The 26,066-nt window shown below is 37.2% G+C and overlaps 1 long non-coding RNA gene and 1 other non-coding gene across 4 annotated transcripts; both read right to left on the reverse strand.

Moving 5' to 3' along the window:
• Positions 1–1,243: 1,243 nt before the first annotated feature.
• Positions 1,244–5,483, reverse strand: LOC107781296 (uncharacterized). 3 transcript variants are annotated; one of them, XR_001646981.2, is made up of 4 exons: positions 5,327–5,483; positions 5,029–5,153; positions 3,398–3,447; positions 1,244–1,298 (listed from the first exon to the last, which is right to left on the reverse strand). It is a non-coding gene; the product is annotated as an uncharacterized LOC107781296 (long non-coding RNA). The 3 variants fall into 3 exon arrangements; XR_012698688.1 differs by having other exon boundaries at positions 1,244–2,489; XR_001646980.2 differs by lacking the exon at positions 1,244–1,298 and having other exon boundaries at positions 3,219–3,447.
• Positions 5,484–25,353: 19,870 nt separating this feature from the next.
• LOC142169325 (small nucleolar RNA R71) lies at positions 25,354–25,460 on the reverse strand. The gene has a single exon (XR_012699033.1). It is a non-coding gene; the product is annotated as a small nucleolar RNA R71 (small nucleolar RNA).
• Positions 25,461–26,066: the final 606 nt, after the last annotated feature.

Genomic DNA, 26,066 nt, shown 5'->3' on the forward strand with positions numbered 1-26,066 from the left:
AATCGAGGGATTTAGTTACACCCTTTTGCTTTTTTTTTTCTCCTCCTCTTTCCTTATTTTTCTTCCGCCTTAATATACGGTAATCATGGAAGCTATTTTTCTCCACCCAACTCTCTAAGTGTTATCCATTTTGATGAATAGCATGATGATCAAATCTTCCTCCCATATATTCTGGGTTAAAAATATTTGTCTTCTGGAAAATATGCTTGTCTTTTTCCTTATTTTCAGTCTCCATCGTGTTATTTTATTTTTAAAAAGCATAGTCATGTTTGAATGAATACGTTGACTAATCAGTTCATATATGAAATATAAAAGCAACTTTCAGTTCATTAAAAGGACTTCCAACGGGTTAGTGTAACTACAGTCAAATTGCTCATTCTATTAGAGGTGAATTTTGCTAGCCAATAATTTCAAATGTTAAATTTTTTCCGCAGAAAAAGTGTATGTAATACAGTAGAATTTGGGATGGATTTTAACAAGATCTAAAAGAGAACTTCTACTGAATCTAAACTTCATTGCATATTTATATTCAAACTAAACACATAAAATCTCTATCTCTAAGAACAATATATGTTACATCAACATACAAATAAAAAATTTATCTACAACTTTCATACATTATTTCTACCAAATTATATACAACTACAATATTATATCAGTTAAATACAATTTTTATACAAATTTTATACAATATGTCTTTTGTATATTTTGTATCTGATTTATACATAGTAAAAATAAATTTCATACAACTAATTATATATTATAAAACTTATCTACAACTTATCTACAACTTTCATACATTATTTCTATCCAGTTATATACAACTACAATATCATACCAATTAAATACAATTTTTATACAAATTTCATATAATATGTCTTTTGTATATTTTGTATCTGATTTATACATAGTAAAAATAAATTTCATACAACTAATTATATATTATACAACTTATCTACAACTTTCATACATTATTTTTACCCAGTTATATACAACTAAAATATCATACAACTTAAATATAATTTTTATACAATATTGTTCAACTTTCATACAATATTTAAATAAAAAAAAAAATATATAAACAACATAATATAATTTTTCTACAATTATGCTACAACTTTACTACGACGACGAAGAAGAAGAAGAAGAAGTTACTACAATTTCATAAGTATAATGTATGTCGTGTCTCCTCCTCCTCCTCCTCCTCCTCCTCCTCCTCCTCTTCTTCTTCTTCTTCTTCTTCTTCTTCTTCTTCTTCTTCTTCTTCTTCTTCTTCTTCTTCTTCGACGAGTTTCAATCTGAAATTCAGCCAAAATCAAGTCTAATCTTCACCAAAACACCCTCAAAATTGAGATATAAACTCCAAATAATATTCCCAATTATTTGCAACAACACCCAATCCAAACAAATAACGGTTTTCGAAAACCCAAATTCGAATTCAAAGCTTCAAAGCTTTTTAATGGCTGTCAATGGTGGAGAGTCAAACACCTTCAAAATTTATTGATTGACAATTTCAATTTGAACACCAATTATGCAACACCTTCAACTCTACATTACTGAAATTTCAATAAGCATGGAATTGCTGCTCTCTTTCCCTTTGCTCTATATTACTGAAATTAGGGATTGAGAGATAGAGAGACGTAGAGAGAGAGAGAGAGAGAGCGCAGGAGAAAGAGAGAGACGGAGAGAGAGAGCGCAGGAGGGAGAGAAAATAAGGATGGGAAATAATTGATTCTTAATATAAAGAGATACTCATTTAATTCCTAAAGTGTATATAATTGATAAATTTGTATATAGTATGTAATTAAATTGAAACTTGAGTAGGGAGGATAATAAAGTTTCAAATAGTGTATAAGAATGTAAAAATTCCATAGGTATATGCCCGTGCAGAGCCCGGGCCCAACATAAAAGTCAAAGTACCATATTCTAAGTTTGCCTCAAACCGTAAAATTAAAGAACAAAAATTCAAGCAGTTAGTTTCCAAGTGCTATTGATAAAGATAAACCGATGGATGATATTGGAGACAACAATAATTTGGGATAAAATGTGCATTTATTTCTCAATCTGACTAAATAAGAAACAAAACGATAGAGAATAACACACCAACTAGAAAGATCCAGTTGTTTTAGCGATAATAATAATAATAATAATAATAATAATAATAATAATAATAATAATAATAATAATAATAATAATAATAATAATAATAGGAAAGGAAATGTATCACACCATCTTGTGCCGTAGAAATACAAAAAATCGTTCTATTTGTGCAGAGACAAAAATGTGATAAGCTATAGCATTCACTTTCCATAAAAGGAACAAGTGTTTGCAAACAAAATCATTTAACTAATGAAAAACGTCACATTGTGTCTCTTATGTCACCCTAAACTTCATCGGATTAAATTTTCTTCACACAAGCATTTCAGATTTTTTTCTTAAAAATAACTCAGTTGAGGCACCAATCTTTGAATCGAAGTATCAAGCACAACCTACAAATAAACTAAGAATAGCATACTCAGTAGATGGAAAGCAATTTATCCTACAATATAGTTATCATGGCTAACCTTTAAAAGGAATCGGGAGGACCCAAATGACAAAGAAACAAAAGGAAAGAGACATATATATGGTCATAATTATGAAAATAGGTGCAGATAAAACTTATGAATATTTATATAGCACTGGATAAGACAATAGAAGATTGATCTTCACACATGTCAACATGTACCATTTACCAAAATTTACTTAGAGACAGAATCAAGCACTCAGAAGATCCATGCTTTTCCAAGAAAATAAAAATTTTAAAATTCCTCCTTCTCATGGCCTTACAAATAAAACTTTAAAATTCTCAGAAGAGCTTAGTCTCTCATTTGAAGTATAGCTTACATCTTAAGTCCAAAGTTATCAACAAACAAATCAAGTATTGTCATACACATTTTTATACATAATATACATAAAAACAAAATTTAAAAATTAATAAGTTAGTCAAAAGTTCTTCTTAATGTGTAACTCTCCCTGAGCCCTCATTTGGCTCGATCAGGAAGTTTCTGAATTCTATTAACTTATTTTTGTTTATGGCTTTTGTTCTTGCTCAGAAGGCCCTGAGCAGTCTTTACCCCAAAGTACAAATGTAGGCATTCAACTCTTTCTTGAATAGTCATACCTAATTTCCATCAAAAACTTTATAAAGAACTCTGGTTGTTACCTATCATAATATTGTAGGAAGACAACTTACATTTATTACTTTTAGAAAAAGCTCCACCAACGTGTTATTTTAACTTGATCACAACATATCAATTGATTCACAAAAAGTTAGTACATCTTTGTGCATGAGCAATTGAAATATAGAAAGTGATGATATTAATCTCCGAATAAAAATCTTGAAACTTTATTGACTGACCGGGGATTTTAGTTCATATAGACCAGGCACGCATTTCCATCATTGCACACCTAAAAATTTAGAATGGATTAGAAAGAAAAATCAGCAAGTAGAGAGTTGAATGATTTTTAATAACAATAGTTACTAAAAATAGTTCTTGCATTTAAATGAATATTAACATTTTCTTGTTAGTTGCAGGAATTCACCCCAAAGGGAGAATCGTGTTCATAGGGAAAGCACAAGAACTGTGACTTCCATCATGCTTTTTCCACATGAACTTACAGATGCATTCCATATAATTGCCACCACTGTAACTGTCAATCGTCCACTTTGCCAAATTTTATGACCTCTGCAATATTTTCCTCAAAATTCTTTGGAAAATGTTTCAGTTGAATTAAAAAGTATCATAGGAAGATATCCTGGTTGATATCTTTTGGAGAAAGATCTCAGTTGATGAGTCTTATGTTTGGCATATTATTTGACTCTAAGATCTGTTTCAAATGGATTAAGAACATATTTTATTCTTCCCACTTATTATTCTCCTCTTTAACTATTCTTAACTACTCTAATATTTTACTGATAAGTTATTCCTTTTTTTTGTAATTCGGATAGCGGATTAGTATTATACGACGTGCCAAAGAAAAGAAAGGAAAAGCGAAAAAAGTCAATACTTGTGCTTTCAATTACATCTGAAATGAATTAAACAAATTCTACTATAAGATGGTTGCTTGAAGTTAACAGGTTGATCTATTCATATATACTTGCTTGAAGTCAGAATATCCTTTTCTGGTACTAGTAGTGAAACATTTTAAGCATATGCAATCTGAATGCGGACACGGCATAATAGAATCGTTCTTCAAAGGCATTCCTGATGTTGCTCCTACTGCGGCTGGTCAGCCATATCTAGCTTTCATGATGTTTTATTGATTATTTTTCGATGCTTTTTAAGCTTTTATTGTTCAGCTAGTCACAATGAAGTTTCTTGCAAAACAATCATGTCGTGAGTGTTTTATAGTCTCACGACCTTCTACACAGTCTTCCTGCTACCTTAGCTGACCAGAGCTAATGTATGTTAGTACATTAAAGGTGCAAGCTGAAAATACCCCCCTCTCATTTATTTTTTCCGGTAAACTATAAAGTGATTCAAAAACTAATTACCAAGTTATCACCTTTATAATCTTAAATTCCCATACTCCATATCGATTATATTGACAACGAAAGCACATTATGCAACTCCTGAAAATATTTTAATAGTTGAAATAACAAATAAAGGAAGTAAAGTAAAAAGTTGTCATTTCGGATCAAGGGATCAACTTCAAACCTCATTCAAGAGGATGTTTGAAGATAAAATAAAAGAGAAATAATGGAAAAGAAAAAACTCGGTCAGGGAAAGAACGGGACTATAAGAGCATAGATGAGGAACCAATGCGCAAAGCAGTTGGGCAATGTCGACAAATCTAAAAAGGGGGGTTATACATCAGAATTTCAATCAGCGATTATCAAACATTTCACCAGTTATATACCTCAAAAGAAATCAAAATTTCAAAGCGGTTACACCTCAAAATTAGCAGAGAATCGACCTTTAACTAATTAATATAATAAATAAAGAAAACAAATGAGAATACAGAAACACTTTTAAAATAGCAATTTACCGGCAAGAATCAAGCTGAACGTTTTCTTTGATCGGCACAGATATTGCAGTAGCACACAACTTTATCCCAAATTGTGAAACACAGTTGCATTCGAAATCTGATTCCATCTCAATTCATTAAACCACCTATATCAAGAGCACAATCTGTCACCAATTCCACCACCTTGAGTCGAATTTCGATCTTCTATTTTATTTATTTAATAAGAGAAGCAGTCCAAATGCTTGAACAATTCCCTTTGTAGTAGTCTACGCTTAAAATGTGGAAAGAACTGAAAAGAAATAAACTTATTGGCACATACCTCGTCTACTCATCTCTGTCTTCAACTATGGGTAAGAAGAGATTAACCACTGGGCTACCACAGTGGTATAACAAAAATTAGAAAAAGATAGAAGCTCAAATGATAGACACCGGACAAAGTAAAAAAGGTGAAAGAAAGCTAGTTGGAGGACTAACCTATAGAGAATTCTAGATGAAGAATATTAGGAAGGACACGTGTTTTTTGACGTATGAGCAATAAAAATTCAAGCTAAATAAGATGAAATTACAGATATACCCTTGGTCGACCATCTTCCAGAAATTTTTCACTTTCCTTTACACGTCGTTTTAAGAAATAAATTTAAAAGGTAATTAGTTGCATATAGTAAGCATGCAAATCAAATAAGATGGAATAACAAAGAGGATCATTGCAATTATAAAAGAGATTTTTTCTTATCTATACTACTTTTGAAACTTATAGTTACGACCCAAAATCCCACCTTAAGGATTGTGATGGCACCTAGTCCCTAGAACTAGGTAAGCCTAGCACATGCTGACTTATTAATATATTTAAACCATTAAATATAAACCAGTAAATGACATACATAGCTAAAACGATCATAGTTATACATTTTTCCAAAACTGGTAGTACGGAGTCAAAAGCTCTACTGAGAGTGCACTAGAAATCACTAAATATAACACTGTTTGGAATTAAAGTAAACAATAACAAGAATCAATAGAAGGTGACTCTGAGGCCTGCAAGCGGACATGCAAGTATACCTTGAAGTATCCACAACAACTCTGACAAATAGCTCGCTAATGCCTGCTCTAAGGTACCTGAATCTACACAAAAATGTACAGAAGTGTAGTATGAGTATACCACAATCGGTACCCAGTAAGTATCAAGACTAACCTCGATGGAGTAGTGACGAGGTCAAGTCAAGACACTCACTAGTCAAATAACCTGTACGGAATATCAATATAAAACTAACAACGGAAAAGTAAAGAAAATAAATGGCAATGAAGGGTAATCATATGATAAAACAACAAAAATAATCAAAGCACAAATAAAATACAAGTGAAAGCAATTAAGGGAAAACAACGATAGTTCTAATCATCAAACCGCCCTGACACAAGATTTACAACAAGAATCACCCCGAGGTATCATACCTCATAATCACAAATCACGAGTCTCAAATCATGAATCATATACACATGGCACCTCGTGCCCACTTTATCAGTCACAACCGCGCAGACAACTCATGTGTTGCGCAGATAACTCCCGTGCCAATATCACAATCCGTCCGGCGTGGTCACATACTCAATATAATAATCTGCCCAACATGGTCACTGTTACGACCCAGCCTAGTGCCGCGATGGATAACCGACACTAAGTGCCGATCATCACTAAACCTACTGATAATTTACTAATCATGAATATAACTGATAAACTGAACAAACATAAGCATAACTGATAAGAACTGTACAATCTGGAAAGCCGACAAGGCTAACACAAGCTGATATATAAACACACTAACTGCACATGTGCATATCTACAGACCTCTGAATTAAGCAAGTACTCGACGGAACATGGCCCCGTCATAACCAAACTAGCTGACTGTACACCTTCCAAAAGATAAGCAATTCCGGGAGTAAACGAAATGACTTCAACAGCTGGTGGATAGCCTTTTCATGTGGCTCAAGCGCTGATCTATCTCTACTTGCGCGACATGAAATGCAATATCCCGGAAAGGATGTGAGTACGATATGTACAAAGTATGTAGGATAGAAAGCATATGTAAAGCATACTAAAGTATGATTGTAAGCTCGAAATCTGAATATAAGCTGAAAGTTAAACAAGAGTTTGAACTAGCAACTGATTTGGAATTGAACTGAAGTTTAAACTGAAACTGTGTTGAAACTAAACAATTATCTGAACTGGTACATGTCTGGTGTTATGGGCTATTTTTCCCCAATCAGGTAACTATACAACTGAACTAGCCTCATGTATAGTCATGCGATTCAAACTGTAGCTATATACGCGTACATAACATGCATGATTGGCGTTATGTGATATATCTCCTCAGCAGGTAAATATATAGTCAATAGACCCGACTGGTTTTATGGTATATCTCCCCCATTTTAGGGATAAACCGAGTATGTACATGAGATACTAAGGTTAATTAACTCATTACGATCCCTCTAGAATTAATTTAGAACCAAGGAACTCAAGATTTGTCAAACTTTTCAAATTTCCAAAAATTTCGGTAGAGTTTTTCCTAAAAATGGATGATCCCCAAAAATAATAGCAAGCACTACAATATACACGGAAATGGATACCCTGCCAAGATGATAACATCAAACTAAATGACATCCATTTATCCACAATGGTGTCAAACAATCGACAAAATGAAATTGTGAATGTCATGTTGACTCATATTGGCTAACTTGTGATATGAAAGTATAAATATGATTTAGGAATAATCTAAGTATGAACACATTATAATTAAGCTTATATAATCTTAAATGAAGCAATTAGGATCACATGAGGGGTTAGGTATACATAAAAACATCAAAGGAACGGAACAAACGGAAGTCCGGATGACATAGGCCAAATGGGCGATTCTCCCATTTTTGGTTTTGTTGTGTTTTGAAGTTCCAACCTAAACTAGTTTCTTCCATAAATCATATATGGAATTGAATACTATACAAGGATACAATACAAGCTGAAATTTCCCTAGAACAACTCTTAAAGAATCAATAAGAAACTTAGAACATAGCTAAACCAAATCATGCCAAAAAAGAAACGAAAACCCTACATACCTCTTGTGTTCTTGCTTCCAAACCTTGTTCCCTTTGAACCACACCCTTAATTATGATTGTATAGATAAAATACAGAGGTGAAAATCTTCCTTAGCCACAAATATATTTCCAAAACTTGAGTTATAAGGAGAAAGGAGGACAACAAAGTCTTACCTATGTCGTAAGGATCACGTTGATGTGTTCGCTTCTTGTTTTTGAGTTGTGGATGATGGACTTGCTTCAGAACCCTAAGGATATGTTTAGGAGATCTGGAGATAGTTTTTGGTCTGATTTGGGTCGAAATGAAGCTTAGAGGCGAAAGGTACAACTTTATATATATCAAGATAATCTTCAATCGATCTTGTGGGTCCCAAAGGGAGCTGCTTGTACAGTCTCGCAAAAATGTGAATATCTCTCCATTCCAACGTCGTATGGATAAACGGTTTAATGCATTGAAAACTAGACTCGTAGATCTTCAATTTGGTTAGTGGATGAGCCTGTAATTCCAATCACATTGAGATAAATTCTCAGTAACATTAGACCTAAATATTAAGTAAAATTATGAACGTAACTTATGGCAACTTTTGTCGACTTTTGTTTCACAACTCGTTTGACTTCAAAACTTAACACACGAATATAATACGACTAAAATAACTCATAAAATCACCTCATTATCATGTTAAGCACCCTAGTATCACCCCAAAAGTATGGGTTATAACATTCCCAACTTGCCGACTTTCGACGAAACTTATTTTTTTCGATTTGTTTAGCTTCTAAACCTTTCAACCCTCTTGGTACTTGCAATTGATGATATTAAATATTTTTAACCTCCAAGGTAACATGATTAACTTACTTTATGTACTTTCAAAGATGATCTTATTTTCGAGCTTACATCAATTGACTTACGACTTACTCTTACGTACGAAAACATAGGGTGTAACAGTCACGAGCTGTCTTTGCTAGCTATCCATCCCAATCAATGGGAATAATCTCAACAAATCATAAACGTAAATTTATCCCTCAATTATCTCCTACACCGGTACATGTAGTTTCGGGCTTAGGCCTTTACAACCTACCCTTCCTCGGTAACCTAACGATACTCCTAGAAACATTTATCATATAAAAGAATTATATTCATCTCATAGCCTTTCATAAAATCTTTAATTTCATTGGCACTCTTGGTCATACTTGTTAATCTTCATTCTTGGCACGATGAGCCATATTTCATATTTCATACTTTCATTCCTTTTCTTGTCATGGATCATCATAGAGCATTTAAAAACATTGGGAAAATAATATCTTCAACTCATAAGTGCATAAGAGCCCAAAACACATTGGAAATAATCACAAAAGGAGAGCATAGTGATTTTAATGGAATCATGGATTGAGTTCATAAGCGGCTAATAAACCAATCATACTTGAAATATTTTCAAAGAGAGAACATGTTATGATGAGAGCATTTAAAACATGACTTGGGTAGATAAACATTTGATACATCAATTATTTGTGGCACTTTGATATAATAAGAATAGGAACTTGGAAAACCATAAATGGAATTTATACGGAGATCATAGAGTCCAATTCTATGGAAGGGGTTTAGCCAACATACCTTGATTAAGCTTTCCTTAGGATTACTACAATGTCCCACTACCCTTAGCAAATTCAATCTATAATGTCCCACTACCCTTAGCAACTTCAATCTATAGAAACATAGTCAAATTGAACCATAATTAGGAAGGTGCTCATAGGTTTAGCCCTTTTTGGAATATCATCAAACATCAAATAGGCGAAATCGACTGCAAGGTTCTATGATGGAAATCCTTCATCCCACAACCAATTTCAAACAACAACTTACCCACACTAGTTAAACAACGTCAAAACACCTTCACCGCACATGCATGCTCAGTAATTCATCCCCAACTCAAGAGCCATACCCCACATTCTTCTCATGCACCCCAAATTTGAAATGTAAAGGCTTATGGCTTCTAATCACCCTCCCATAAGCCCCATCATGAAAATCATACTCATAATTTAATTGTAGAACATTTCATGTGAGCTTGGGATAAAGCCTTACCTATTTGGTGGAAGACCTTGTGAGTAGCCTCCTTGAATCTTCAAGAGATGAGCAAGAATTGAAGAGTAAGAGTGTTATAGTTCTCCTCCCATCTTTCTAGAGTATTCTCTCTCTAAAAAATAAATTAATTCTCCCACATAAACGACCCTCTTAAGTCTTATATTGAAATAGAGTCAGGTTAGGGAATTCTTCAAAATTACACTTCGAGACAAATCCGCGATCACGGAATGCATCACAGACAGGTTGTGTGGTCCGCGAACTGGACCGCAAAATAGTCTCCAAAATCTGGTTTGTGTCTGGTTAGATCTGCGGTGGATCTGCGATATGCAAAATAATTCCGCGCTTGCATACTAGATCGCAAAATCTCCTTTCAAAAATTCCCATACCGATTATGCTACGTATATGCGGTCCGCGAAATAAATATGCAGTCACACATTGGACCGCGAAATGACCCTTAATATTAAGTTGCTCCTGATCCCATCTGCAATGGTTCTGCAGCTAGAAAAACCGATCCATGGTCGCGAAATGGACTGCAGAAATGCCATTTTCTGCAAATTTCCTTCTACCAACCCCACGATGCATTGCAAGTTCAAAAATCTGTATCGCGGTCTACAACCTGCCCAAACACATTAGCTTACCTTGGCCTTTAAAACCTTAAATCCTTGGCGAACTTTTACAGGAACTTCAAAGATGTGGGATTCGCCTAAACTCAGTTGATTGCTAAGGTTTACCCCCCTATCGTACTGAGGGATATTCAGCTCTGATACGATATTTTTCAAGACCAAGACCATGGAACGTATAGTTCTGTTTGTGTAAGGCCCCATAAAATTTCACTTAAAACCCGGGGTTTCGTGGTGCCGAGGTAGGCTAATGTATTTGAGGGTTATAGAAAAAGCTCATCGCGGTACGAACTTTTTGGGTTGAACAGTGAGTTGGGGAGTTGAAGAAACATTGTTGCAGAACATGGCATTTATGCATTCCATTATGCGACCGTAGAACTACTCCGTCGGCTGTAGATCCGTCGCAGAGTGAAACATAGAAATGAGACAATTTTGGAGGTTGTTTTGCGGTCAGCTATGCGACCGCATAAGCGTTTCACGAGCCGTACATCATTCGCAGAACTAGTATGAGAAATTTTGGAAGGAGGTTCTGCGGTCCATTATGCGATCGCAGAATTGATCTGCGGACCACACTCCTGTCGCATACCTGCACAGAAGTGCCCAGTTCCGGAGTGCCATTATGCGGTCCATTTTGCGGACCACAGAAGTGTTATTGTCACGACCCAAATCGTAGGGCCGCAACGGGCACCGGATGCCTTACTATACCTAGTACCAATGTAACATATCTTTATTATCATACCATCATGGGTGAGTGGGCGAAAAGGACGTCATGAGATAACAAGAATAAAAACATTAGGGAATATTCGACATAGGACGACCCAACATGGTATACAAACTCATACATGTGACATACGAGCCTATACGACCAAAATGATCATTTGTACACTCAAAACATAGGCCGACAAGGCCATTCAATCATCCATATATATGACATATTTATACAAGCCTCTAAGAGTACGTAAATGTCATAAAGGCCGGGAAAAGGCCCCGCCATACAGATCTATACATGTCCAAAGCATACTGACCAAATAGGCAACTTCGGAGCAAGTGGAGTGCACCAATACCTTTCATTGAGATGATAGCCTACTAGGAGGACTGTCAACCTGTCTATCAGGACCTGCAGGCATGAAATGCAGCGTCCCCAGGAAAAAGGGATATCAGTACAAATAAAGTACCGAGTATGCAAGGCATGAAAGAAACATGGAGTAAAGAACTCAACCTGTAAGTCTGAATAGTTCTGTGAATCATGAACATTTATAATGCCATGCATATGCGTATAAATGTCATATCATGCATAGGTATATGCATACATAACATCATCAAGCCTGTAAGGGCATCCCATCATATCATCTCGGCCTTTGTGGGCGAAATCCTCAACGTATACCAGCTGATCAAGTGGTGGTGCGTATATAACTCCGTAACCATTCCCATAGCCCATATACATATAATATACACGTATATAATGCCATCTGGTCATGGGTCAATGTACATATATGCAATGCATAATGAAGTAATTCAATAAGATCACTCGGAATGTCATAATGATCTTATGACATTCTGAGACAAATAAATAGACGATATAATAATAGGACACATGGGGAATCAAGAACATAGGCAACCCTAGTACTTCTAAGAATAGAGTCACTTGTGAAAGTTGCGTGTTTGCTCGTTTGGTTGTATCATATAGATCATGCCAAAAGGAAAGAAAGGATAGCCTTAACATAGCTTATAGAAATCCATCCAATAATAATGCTAAACTCAGCTCACTGCACCTTAATCTACAACAACAACAACGAAGCTATTGTCAAGTTACAAATGACTCTCTCTCATTTATATAATGAAAGTAACTTAATCTGTAACAAAACAACGGGCAACATTTCCACTGATTTTACTGCTCCCTTAAGCCTACTATAGGTGAGATAACAACACAATACAATCAGCAACTCAAAAACAACCTAACTTCAATTTGGGACCTTTAATACAACAAAAACTCCAAATATACCATAACACACCCAATCAACAAGTCATCAAGTAGCCTGAAACTGCAACGAAGAGCGACCAACCTACTACCCTACCACATGTGGCGTTTCTCCACACCCTTTATCCTTCCAAACTCAATAAATCAGTAGCACAAGAGGCCAACACGAGTGGACTACAAAATAGTCCGCTAAAAGTGGAATAAATCGAACTCACGGCTTCTGATCACCATCCCGTGAGTTCTAACTATTAGGAAGCAAATTTATCAACTTTCCTTGATATTTAAAAGCTTAAATACAGAAAGTAGGCTTTTTTTTTTAACTATGAAGTACGTTCCAAAACTCTAACTACAAAGAAAAAGAAAGGCGGTATAATGATACTTGCGTCGTAGGGATCGTTCTAACACACGAAATGTATTGCTCAAAAAGCTTCATTACAAGGCAAATCCTTAGTCGGTTTTTTCGCAACTAAAATTTGATTTTCCCAAACATTATATTTTATATACAAACATCATATATAGTCATATTATGACTTTACACTCATTTAAATCATGATTAACAAGTCTCATATTCATTATACGTCACCTTGGGACGCACTGGGTGTAACATTTGTGATGACCTTTGCCAACTTTTGTTCCACAACTCGCTTGACTTTAAAACGTAATACACGACTATCATACGAATAAAATAACTCATAACATAACCTCCTTATAATTTTAAGCACCATATCCTCACCCCAAAAGTACATGTTATAGTATTCCCAACTTGTCGACTTTCGACGAAACTTATTTTCTTCAATTCGTTTAGCTTCTAAGCCTTCCAACACTCTTGGTTCTTGTTATTTATGATCTTAAATATTTGTGGCATCCAAGGTAACATGATTAACTTACTTTATATACTTTCAAAGATGATTACATTTCTGAGCTTACGTCACTTGACTTACGAAATACTCTAACGTACGAAAACATAGGGTGTAACATCATTCCCCCCTTGGAACATTCGTCCTCGAATGTTGACTGATGCGCTTATCAATCTCATTACCTATACCTCTTACGAATACTTTTATACTGCCCTTTCCATCTAGGCAAATGTTTTGTGAATAAATCCAAAGGCCAGGGCATTCCCTCCTTTAGGCCTCTCTCTCACACCACGACATGTGGTCGAAATTCTTCCAATCTCATAACTGTTGCTACCTTATGTCATGCAGCCTGTACGACTCTGTCCTTATATGTGCACCTATGTAACTCTTCTCTCCTTTTTCCTCTAGATTTTAGCCAATCTCTAGGCCTCACTTTGTGAATATATACAGAACTATGACAAGCTATCCATCCCTCTAGGAATCTATAGGTGTACTAAAGTTCTTCGCTCCGTACTTTGTCGAACTTACGACTATTGCTATATCTTGTTTCATAGCCTCGGTTATCTATGCGTATGGATTTACTACAACTAGGTAGGTCATACTATACCATAACTCTTACTTCAATTTATTATTATCGAGGTCTGCTACCCAACTCTAGGTTACTCTCTCGCTGCTTATCTATATGTATAAATCTAAGTCCTTTAATACTTCCTCATTACTAATCATATTAATAATGACGGCCTAATCGCATCTCATACTTTGTAACTTGTATCCATCCATTGTTGATTCACCTTAATGTTGATCCATAATCTACCACTGATAACTTGAAACCTTTTGCGTAATACATTGTCACTAAGGCTCACATCTCATCGGGGAACATCTGAAGTGATTTGCTCGATGCACCTAGGGATGATAGTATACTTCAATAACCGTATTTCATAGCATCCCAACATGATTCATCTTATGTGGGGGGGGGGGATTCGAATCATGTGCAATTCATGAAATCCCTTTTCTTTAAATCATTACTCAATCAAAGGCATAAATGTCATCCTATTATCTATCACAATTACACCCTTATTCTACTACGAGGGCAACATTTCGTCTCTTCTAATTGCTCCTAGTCTTAGACTCCTCCAAGTTCATTCATGCTATACTGAGCTTTCTATAACTTAAAGAAACCATCAGCTCTCTTGATTTGATGGGCTTAATCCCGAGGCCTTACCTATTCTTGTCACCTTCTCACTCACATTTTCTTATCCTTACTCCTATCTACCTAAAACCTTATCACTCTACCATACTTTAGTTTGCGACCTACACCTATCTATTTATACTACTTGCAACCTTCCTTTAACTTGCTAGTACTATAGATTTCCTTTCATGCCTTCTCAGTTGTCTTTAAACATAAGCAATTACTTTTCCTGGTCTTTCTGCCACTTGTTGCATAACTTCTTGGCTTGTCTTATTGCCCATGAATACTGGAATTTTCTGTAACTCATATGATCTCAAATATCACTTTTGATTTTTTTCTTCTTCCCGTTCATTAGCCACGATATGTGCCACTTTCTTATGGAGTGCATACAATGTTGTAGTGAGACTGTTGTTACAAGACCATTTCTTCTTTATGTCAATATGCTTAGGAGAAGCCTTCTTCCTCATATTCTCAGCTAGTCATTCGTTGTAGTACTTAGTGGGAGACTCTCTGACTCTTGTAAAGCTGCAAGCTTATTACATCATATACCTGACAAAATTTTTGATGTCCTTGCTCGCCTATAATTATCCCTAGTTACTTATCTCTCCGCCCTTGTGCTCGTAGGGTTCCTTCTGAACTGAAATATTTGACTATCTTCCTAGTGGCACTCTCTTTTATTTCCATAACACTTATACAGTTCCTTTAACTACCCCAACTCCTATCTGAATATTTCTCAAGGATTATGACGTCATATCTGCGAGATTGAATTCACTATGTTGGGGTTCACTATGTTTATCTTGCACAATCTACTGATTTGTCTTTATCCTCTTGTCTAGCCATAACTAGGCTCTTCCTGAATCAACTACTAACTACTCATTGGTCCATTCTCATATCTATATTCTGCGTTATCTCTTGGGTTATGTCCTTTGTCTTAACTTACCCCTCACACTGGCTCCTTATGTATCAAGTGTTCATTTGCACTTATTTATCAATAACATCTAGTATTGGAACCCTTACTGCCTCTCCCCGGTATCGTGCTTGCATAATGTTTTGGAGTCGTATCATATCTGTAGGATCTGAATAAATGTATTCTCATTCCTTTCGCCTTTCTACCACATTATTCCTTTACTATTCCATAGTTACCTCTTCATCGTTGGCATCTTTTCACATCTTCACGGACTCTTACTCGTCTTGCGGTAACCCTTCTATACCAGGGATAACTGAATTTCTTACGCACGAAGGTGACACATAGTTTAACTGGCACACTTAGTCCCTTAAGCTTAACACTGCTCACAATGCTTGCTTTAGGGAAGCGTCTTCCTGAATGACCTTTAAAGGTTATTCTTTTGTTGTCCATTCTGTTATTGCCTAAACACGATCTCTGAAATTCTCATGATGCCGACTATTATCAATTACTTTGATCCCTAATTCATGTTCAATTTTTTATCTTGTTCACTAGACCATACTGATTTCTATTACTCCGTTGGTCTAACTTAGCCTTCTGGTAATCATGTTCGAGTCACCAACTCATTTCTCGAAATGGGGATATAACTTCATGGCTTTTACTTTTATTGTCTCAAGGCCTGTCTCCTCTTGTCTTTTCCTTCACTTGATTATAGACTTTGTCATCTTATCATATTTTGATTTACTGTTGTCACCCATTTATCACATCTTACTCATAATGCTTCATTTACTCTATTCTTATTCTCCTGCTAGTATTTCTGTCTATCAACTTATTCTGAAAACTTCAATAAAATATTCTTTCACTTTTAGCTCCCCTTGCTTCATCTCACTGGCTCTTCAGGATGCCTAACATTCTCTCCTTTTTTCTAGGGGCGGGAATCATACTAAGGTAAATATTTATCCCTTCTAGGATTCTACTACCTATCTTCTGAAATTTCTGAATATTCTAGTATTCATATCTGACTGTACTATTCTAGAGTGCACCACCTGGGTGTCTCACAAGGAGAACTATTACCACGTTTGCAATATCCTTCAGAAATATCAGCTAATGCTAACAATCCATCCACCATTTTGGTTACTCTAACCCTAACTAGATCCTGATATCCCATTCTTCTCTTAAACTATATTTGTTATCTCCCATAGGTCATAATTGAGATGGGTGTTGTCAAGTGTATATATCTCTATTACTGTTGAAGGTAACTCAGAATACTTATATTTCTCTACCCGAATTGTAACTGATAATCAATCATCACTAACTGGGTACCTCGTACCCTTCTTCACCTTGATCCTTTTAATTGTTGAAACTTGTATCTACCTTATGATTCTCTCGTTGCTTTTTTAAACCATAGGTGGATAGATATTCATACCTTAGGGCTCCTTATCAAGAAGCTTACACATCTTAGCACACACATGATACACTGAAGACCTCACATTTACTCATCATAAGCATGATGCAAAATCGAGTTCCTCTAACTCAACTCGTCCACAACCACATTCAATCTCTTACCAACTATCATTCTGGATGTAGGTATCATTGTATTACAAATAAAATAGAATTTAGGAGTTTGAATTCTTACAACTGAGCTCTACCACACGATCTAGAGTAAGAAGAAAGAGTGAAAGTCCTAAATGCCCTGTAGTCTCCTGCTTATAAGTGTGGTGCACAACACACCCATAAACAAGATTCTACTAGACACGTCTTGTAGACTCCCTAAGACATAACTGCTATGATACCACTTTTGTCACAACTCAATCCGTAGGGCCGTAACGGGCACCCGGTGCCTTATTCAACCGAGTACCAACATAACATATCTTTCTTATCATACCATCATGGGTGAGTGGGCCAGAAGGGCCATCATGAGATAACCAAAATAAAATATAAGGGAATACTCGACATAGGATGACCCAACATGGTATACAAACTCATACATGTGACATACGAGCCTATACGACCGAAATTATGATTTGTACACTCAAAACATAGGCCGACAAGGCCATACAATTATCCATATACATGACATATGTCTACAAGCCTCTAAGAGTACATAAACATCATAAAGGCTGAGACAAGGCCTTGCCATACCAATCTATACATGTCCAAAGCATACTGACCAAATAGGCAACTCCGGAGCAAGTGGAGTGAACCAAGACCTTCCGCTGAGATGATAGCCTACTAGGAGGACTGTCAACCTATCTATCGGGACCTGCGGGTATGAAACGTAGCATCCCTAGGAAAAAGGGACGTCAATACAATTAAAGTACCGAGTATGTAAGGCATGAAAGAAACATGGAGTAAGGAACTAAACTTGTAAGTCTAAATAACTCTGTGAATCATGAATATGTATAATGTCATGCATATGCATATAAATGTCATATCGTGAATATGTATATGCATATATAACATCATCAAGTTTCTGAGGGCATCCCATCATATCATCTCGGCCTCTGTGGGCGAAATCATCAACATATACCAGCTGATCAGCTGGTGGTGCGTATATAATGCCGTAACCTTTCCCATACCCCATATACATATAATATACGTGCATATAACGCCATCTGGTCATGTGTCAATGTACATGTATAAATGAATGCAATTCATAATGAAGTAATTCAATAAGATCTCTCGGAATGTCATAAGATCATTATGCCTTTGGATAAACTTTATCAACCTACATATTTTCTGAGACCCATGAACAAATGATATAATAATAGGACACATAGGGAATCAAGAACATAGGCAACCCTGGTACTTCTAAGAATAGAGTCACTTGTGAAAGTTGCGTGTTTGCTCGTTTCGTTGTATCATATGGATCATGCCAAAAGGAAAGAAAGGATAGCCTTAACATACCTTATAGAAATCCGTCCAATAACAATGCTAAACTCAGCTCACTGCACCTTAATCTACAACAACGATAGCGAAGCTATTGTCAAGTTACGAATGACTCTCTCTCATTTATATAACGAAAGTAACTTAATCTGTAACAAAAAAAAGGAGAAGCATTTTCCCTAATTTTAATGCTCCCTCAATTCTACTATAGGCGAGACAACAACACAATACAATCAGCAACTCAAAAATAACCTAACTTCAATTCGGGACCTTTAATACAACAAAAACCCCAAATATACCATAACACGCCCAATCAACAAGTCATCAAGTAGCCTGAAACTGCAACGACGAGCAACCAGGGATCGTTCCAAACTCCATAAATTATTAGCACGAGAGGCCAACACGAGTGGACTACAAAACAGTCCACTAAAAGTGGAATAAATCGAACTCACGACTTTCGATCACCGTCCCGTGAGTTCTAACTATTAGGAAATGAATATATCAACCTTCCTTAATATTTAAAAGCTTAAATACAGAAAGTAGGAATTTTATTAACTATGAAGTACCTTACAAAACTCCAACTACAAAGAAAAAGAGAGGCGGTATAATGATACTTACGTCGTAGGGATCGTTCTAATGTTATCACTTCTTGATTTCGTACCCGAGATGTTAATATTCTTTGAAACCCTTGTAGAGAGCTTAAAGATAGGTTTATGGGGGTTCTCTGTTCGTGTTCTATGAAAAATGAAGAGAAAGACGACTCAAAACCTATATATATCAACTTTTGAAAAGTCAAAGAGGCGCTAGCTTGGCACCCTAGCATTGGCCCTTCTTCAGACGCTCATATCATTTTATCTGAACATCGTATGAATGAATGGTTAAGAGTGTTGGAAACTACATTGCAAGACCTTAAATTTGGTATATAATATTTCCAGAAAATACCTCATATAACACACTAAATGTATTGCTCAAAAAGCATCATTACACGGCAAATCCTTAGTATGTTTTTCCGCAACTAAAATCCGATATTTCCCAAACATTATATTTTATTTACAAATATCATATATAGTCATATTTTGACTTTACACTCATTTAAATTATGATTAACAAGTCTCATATTCATTATACATCACCTTGGGATGCACAGGGTGTAACGCTTGTGATGGCCTTTGCCAACTTTTGTTCCACAACTCGCTTGACTTTAAAATGTAATACATGACTATCATACAAATAAAATAACTCATAACATAACCTCCTTATCATGTTAAGTACCCTGGTCTCACCCCAAAAGTACATGTTATAGTATTCCCAACATGTCAATTTTCGACGAAACTTATTTTCTTCGATTCGTTTAGCTTCTAAGCCTTCCAACACTCTTGGTTCTTGTTATTCATGATCTTAAATATTTGTAACATCCAAGGTAACATGATTAAATTACTTGATATACTTTCAAAGACGATTTCATTTCTAAGCTTATGTCACTTGACTTACGACATACTCTCATGTACGAAAACAGGAGGTGTAATAGTTATGCGGTCGCATATGCGACCGCAGATATGCATCAGTGTTTCATTTTTCCTAATTTCATAACCAGCCCCCATTTCATTTTATCTAGCCATAGGGATCATTTTTTAGGGATTATCTGAAATTTTAGAGAGAGAAGAGAGCTATTCTAGTGGGAGAAAGGGGAGAATCCTAGGATTTCACTACTCAACTCGGATCAAGCCTTGCATTTTAATCAAGAGGAACTTGCTAGGGTTTCTAACAGGTAATAATTTCTTCCCCAATTCTCCAATTTTAGATTTGGGTTGGTTATGGGTGATGAGAGTAGACTTATCACATGCATGAGCTAATAGGGATTATGGGAAAGTTGTTGGATAATCTTGGGTGGTTTTGTTGTTGAATTGGTTGAGGAAAGGTTGGGTTGTCATTGTAGCAGCTCTTGCCATACGAATTTCTCTAATCGTACTTGTAATTCTCCCCTCTTCTATATATTGACATCATTAGGAGTGTCGGGACATTATTGTTACACCACGGAAAGATCTTTCGAGGTATGAATACTGAACTCTTCTTCTAGTATCGGACCTCCCGTATTCTTACAAAACTCCATCGTGTGTAGTTTGAACTTGAAACACCGTTGAGGATGTTCAAGCTAGTAAATTGATTACCAAATTGCATAACATGTCAGAAACCTTATGTGTTGATGATTCTCTATTTTGACTTAATTATGTTAAACCCTTTTTGGGAAGAAAGTTTGTACGAAATCAACGTGATCAAATTCTTATATCTCATATGATGGAATCTTATGAACTTATATTTGTAAAGGCCAAAGGTGCCAAAGGGTTTGATTTTAAAGGAAATCTCTTGTACAAACTATTATCGTTTTTGAGAATCCAAATTGTGAGTACACCTCAACCCGCACACATTGGGGTGAGGCGGCATGACCACTTTGTGTAGAGATTGTGGCATTGTGATTACACCTCCACCCGCCCATAATGGGGTGAGGCGACATGGCCGCTTTGTGTAGAATTGTGGTATTGTGGTAGAGGTTGTTATAGAGGATCCCAAATTTGAAATTTATAAATGTTATTGAAAGCTTTAAAGGTATTTGCTATTGTTTTAACGGCTATTTAAGCTCTTTATTTCTTCCATGATTCGTCACATTCATGTTGTACTTCCAATCCTTGAATGGGGTGTTCGGTTTTCATACTAGTACCAGTACGAACGTCCCTTTTGTCGGGGGGGGGGGATGGGGGAGGGGGTGCATCTTTAATGGGTGCATGTGGTTCCACAACAGGCGGCTTTGATCAGTGATAGTGGTACACTCTCTTCCCAGCTGACTTGGTGAGCCCCACTTCATTTTGGGGTCGTATATCTTTTGTTCCTTGTGCATTATGTTTTGAGGTATAGCCGGGTCCTTGTTGCCGACACTATCATAAAACTCTTTTGTATCTATTAGAGGCTCTGTAGACATAGCGTGGGTTGTATGTTGGTGCCGGAAAAATCAAACTAGTAATGCTATATTTGTATCACATGTCCCACTTCAAACTATGAAAGTCTATGTATTTCGAGAATTATTAATGATGTAACTAATAGTAATGAATTGATGTCGCTCACATGATCGTCTCCTACTCTAATTAATGAAATAGATCTTCTCTTTATTCATGGGTGAGTTCGGGTAGGAGGTATTGTACAGGCTTGCTCGGCCGTGTTATCTCGAATTGAGCACCAGTCGCGCTCCTCGAAGTCGGGTCATGACAGGCATGTTATCAGAGCCTAAAGTTTTAAAGTGTCCTAGGATGTCTCAGAGCCATGTCTAGTTGAGTCCTTCTTATCGGTGTGTTGTTGACCACATCTATATTTAGGAGGCTACTTGGACATTTAGGAATAATACCCTTCTTTGATGTTCTAGATCGTGCGTAGAGCTGATTGCAAGATTGTTCCTCCTCTAACTTGTGCATTGCTTTAATTTTCAGTATATGGCACCTAGGAATAAAGAAAGAACTGGCTAAGGAGCCAATGCCACCCCAGGAGTGGCAGTTGATTCTAAACCTGATGATGTGGGTGAGCACCCGAGTGGTGAGGATATTCCCCCAACTACTACACTGCCTGATTCTACTACTCCTGCTCAGACTGCATTAATCCCTACTCCTAGTGAGGGTGCAACTATTCCACCTCCAGCCCCAGCTTTCGGTCCCAGTATTTTTGATGGGGATCTTAGGGGAGCCATACAGATGTTGGCTCAGATAGTGGCTTCCCAGGCCCAGAGATCGAATGTTGCACCTAAGCCTTCCAGTTATCCAGGGGATTCCACTAGTTCCAGGGTGAACAAGTTTCTTCAGTTGAATCCTCCAATGTTCACAGGTACTGATCCTGAGGAGGACCCTCAGGACTTTATTGATGTGATGCACAAGACCCTCTAAGTTATGCATGGTACTGAGACAGAGGGAGTGGAGTTGGCCTCCTACCGCCTGAAGGGGGGTGGCCTATTCTTAGTTTGAGATGTGGGAGGACTCATGTGAGGAGGGGAGCCCTCCGGCGAGGTGGAGTGAGTTTTCCGGTGCCTTCATTGACCATTTCTTGCCTGCCGAGACTAAGGCGGCCCGTGCCGCTGAGTTTGAGATCCTGAAGCAGGGTAGCATGAGTGTGTGGGAGTAACATATGAGGTTCGCGCATCTGTCCAAGTATGCCGTTTACATGTTTCCCACTACGGAGGCAAGAGTGCACCGGTTTATGAGGGCCTCAGCCCCTTGGTTATCAATGAGGCTGCTACAGCTGCCTTGAATTCTGATATGAACTATGGGAAGGTGGTGGAGTTTTCTCAGGCCTCAGAGACATACAAATTGAAGACTATAATGGAGCGAGAGGGTAGTAATAAGTCTCGGTCCGCGGGTAACATGGATGGTTCTTCCGGTGGCGGTGGTGATAGAACAACTTTCATGGGGGGAGGGTCGTCAGGGCCATCCCAGTCCTTTGCTCAATCTTTGGTCAATGCACAACCATCTGATGTCAATGCATAGCCATCTGATGGTAGGCTATACTTACGTGTTTTAGTCGCTTATTGCACTTTAATTCACTGCACTTTATTCGTGTTTGAGCATTAATTAGTAGTGTTTTACACTTATTGTGTGTTTTATGCCTTGTAGGAGTGATTTCGAGCTATGTAGATGTTATGGAATGAATTCGAGCCATTTGGAGCCTTGAAGTCTGAGTAAAATCCCAAGGGAATAAGCCGGGATCGTGTTCGGGGGTCGAGGACCAAGTCTGGGCGTCAAAAATCGAAGTTTGAGCAGTACTCTAAGAAAACCTCACTACTGCGGTGCGTGGGGCAGCGTATGGTGCGCCACGGCAGTGCAAATCTTGTTGCATGACAGATGTTGAGCTCTCTAGATTTCCCCACTAATTTTCCACATGGCGCGTCACCCCATGCGGCGCGCCTGTGCAACTTTTACAGAGTGAAAATCCTATTTCAGTTGGAGAAGGTGGTTTCGTCTGGGCCCGACCCTACTTGGTATTAATACATGAAAAAATGCTATTTTCGGGACTTTCGACATACTATAGACCTAGGGAAGCTAAGGAGGAGTTGGAAGAACACAAGCACAAGGATTTCATCATTCCTTCCTCACTGAAGACCCGAGTTTGGATCGAAATTATGTTTTTCTATACATTAATTATATTTGTGATGAATTGCTCCATGTTTATGGAGTAGTTCCCTTTAGGGTTTGATGGATTTGGTGTATTGATGATTGTTTTCGGATTATAACTCTAGTTTTATGTATTGAATCGTTTTGGATGATTTAATTATTGCATCTATATTCACTTGTTCATTTAATCGGGAGAGGCATAACTTGTGATATGTTTGCATTATATTGTTGGTTGAGTTCATTAATTCTTCTTAGTAATCAAAAGATGCTAGTTGAATCAGTGATTAAACCTTGTTAGGAGGATAATCGAGAGAGGTTCTCCTAAAGACCAATCCACTACGCATTCTTGCATATCTTTACGTGCTTAGATTGGCTCATCTTGTGAAGTTAAGACTTAATCGAGAGAGGAGTTTTTGCTGAGCGTGTGAACTAATAATTAAGTGAATTCGAGAGATTCACCTGAACATTAGAAGTGAATTACCTAGAGTTAGGTCCCAAACAATTATCTTGCACCTATACTATCAAAACCCTATCTTCTCCCATTGATAACCCTGTTTGCTTATTCCTTGTTTCGATTGTCATTAGTCAATATCGTTAGACTCTTAGTTAATTTTAGTTAGAAATTATATAAATCTCAATTGTTGATCATCTTGGATAGCAACCACGCTAGAAACTACGAGAACGCTGTTTAAATCTAATCCATGTGGATACGATATTATACTATACTATATTTGATTAGCGAGCATAGTTTAGGTGAGTGTTTCGAGCTCGTCAAATTTTGGCGCCATTACCGGGGATTGGCAATCAATAATGTATGAAATAGTTTGTAGTGCTAATTCAGGAATTTTTATTTTTATTTTATTTTATTTTTCCCTTTTTACGTTTGGTGTCCGTTGACTGTGCCTAGGTTACAGGTTTAGATTGGCGCATGACTCGAGCTTCTGCTAAAGAAGTGCTACCATACAATCCCAAGATAGAAAAACAACTGCGACAGCTGAGGAAGGAAATAAATCTCACAGAGACGTTAGGAAAGGTCGGGCAATCCTCAACCAAAGAACTTATGGTTGGAAACGGTGATGATATTATAGATTTGGATGCAAGAGAGGTAGACTAACAATGAGAAAAAGCTGCATGGGATGCTGAGGAAGCAGCTATTAGAGATGCATAGATTGTCTATGAGGAAGAGAGGGGTCGGAGAATTGCTTAAAATCAATCCGTGGCTGCAGACCAGTTCGAAACTATAGTTCCCATGCCTGGGAGATCATTGGGCGATTATGCTAGACCGGTCTACAATCGAGGATTATCAAGTGTGAGACCACCTCAAATTGAAGCTAACAATTTTGAATTGAAGCAAGGGTTGCTTCATACCCTTCAGAATTGTTGTGTCTTCAGAGGGAAGATGAACAAAGATCCAAATACACATCTAATGGACTTCGAGGAGATTATGAATATCTTTAAATATATTGGTGTGTCACAAGATGTAGTGTACTTAAGGGCATTCCTCTTCACACTCAAAGATGATGCAAAGAAGTGGCTTCGAAGCTTAACCACGGGATCGATTAGAACATGGGAGGAGATGACCAGAAAATTCCTTGATAAATATTTCTAAGTCGGGCAAGTTTAGAAGAGAAATACATAACTTCTGCCAGAAAGAGACTGAAACTGTTTTTGAAGCATGAGAGAGGTATAAGGAGATAGTTCAAAAGTGTCAACATAGTGGAATTGAACTCTGGATGCAACTCCAGGACTTTTGGGATGGATTGACACCGGCCTCGCATAGAGCATTGAGCAATGCAGCTGGGGGCCCGTTGATGAAGAAGACTCGAGAGGAAATAGTTACAATTCTTGATGAGTTATCTGAAGATGCTAATCAGTGGCCCTCTGAGAGTGGTGAAAGAATAAGATCAACTGGTTTTCATCAAGTTAATGCTACTACATCTGTGCAGGTACATCTTGATGCTATGGCTAAAGAAATAAGGAAGCTGACCTTGGCTACAATACAAAGTGAGCCTCATACAGCCTGTGATATATGTGGAAGAGGACACTCTACTCATGAGTGTCAAGCCTCAATTGAGGAAGTAAATGTTGTGGGAAACTACAATTTTAATGCAATGGGTCAGAGGCACCCTGTTTTTTCATGGAGTTCACCTGTGGGTACCGTGAATGCATGGCAACAAAATAACTCTAGACCCCAAGGACAAGGAGCTCCAGCATTCCAAAATCAGTAGAGGCAGCAATATAAGCCTCAACAAGCCATTCAGCCAGGTCTAGAGGATCTAATGAGGGCCTTCATTATCAAGACAGATGAGAGGCTGGACGCCCATGGAGC

This window comes from Nicotiana tabacum, chromosome 14 (assembly GCF_000715075.1).
Source record: "Nicotiana tabacum cultivar K326 chromosome 14, ASM71507v2, whole genome shotgun sequence".
Classification (NCBI taxonomy): Eukaryota; Viridiplantae; Streptophyta; class Magnoliopsida; order Solanales; family Solanaceae; genus Nicotiana; species Nicotiana tabacum.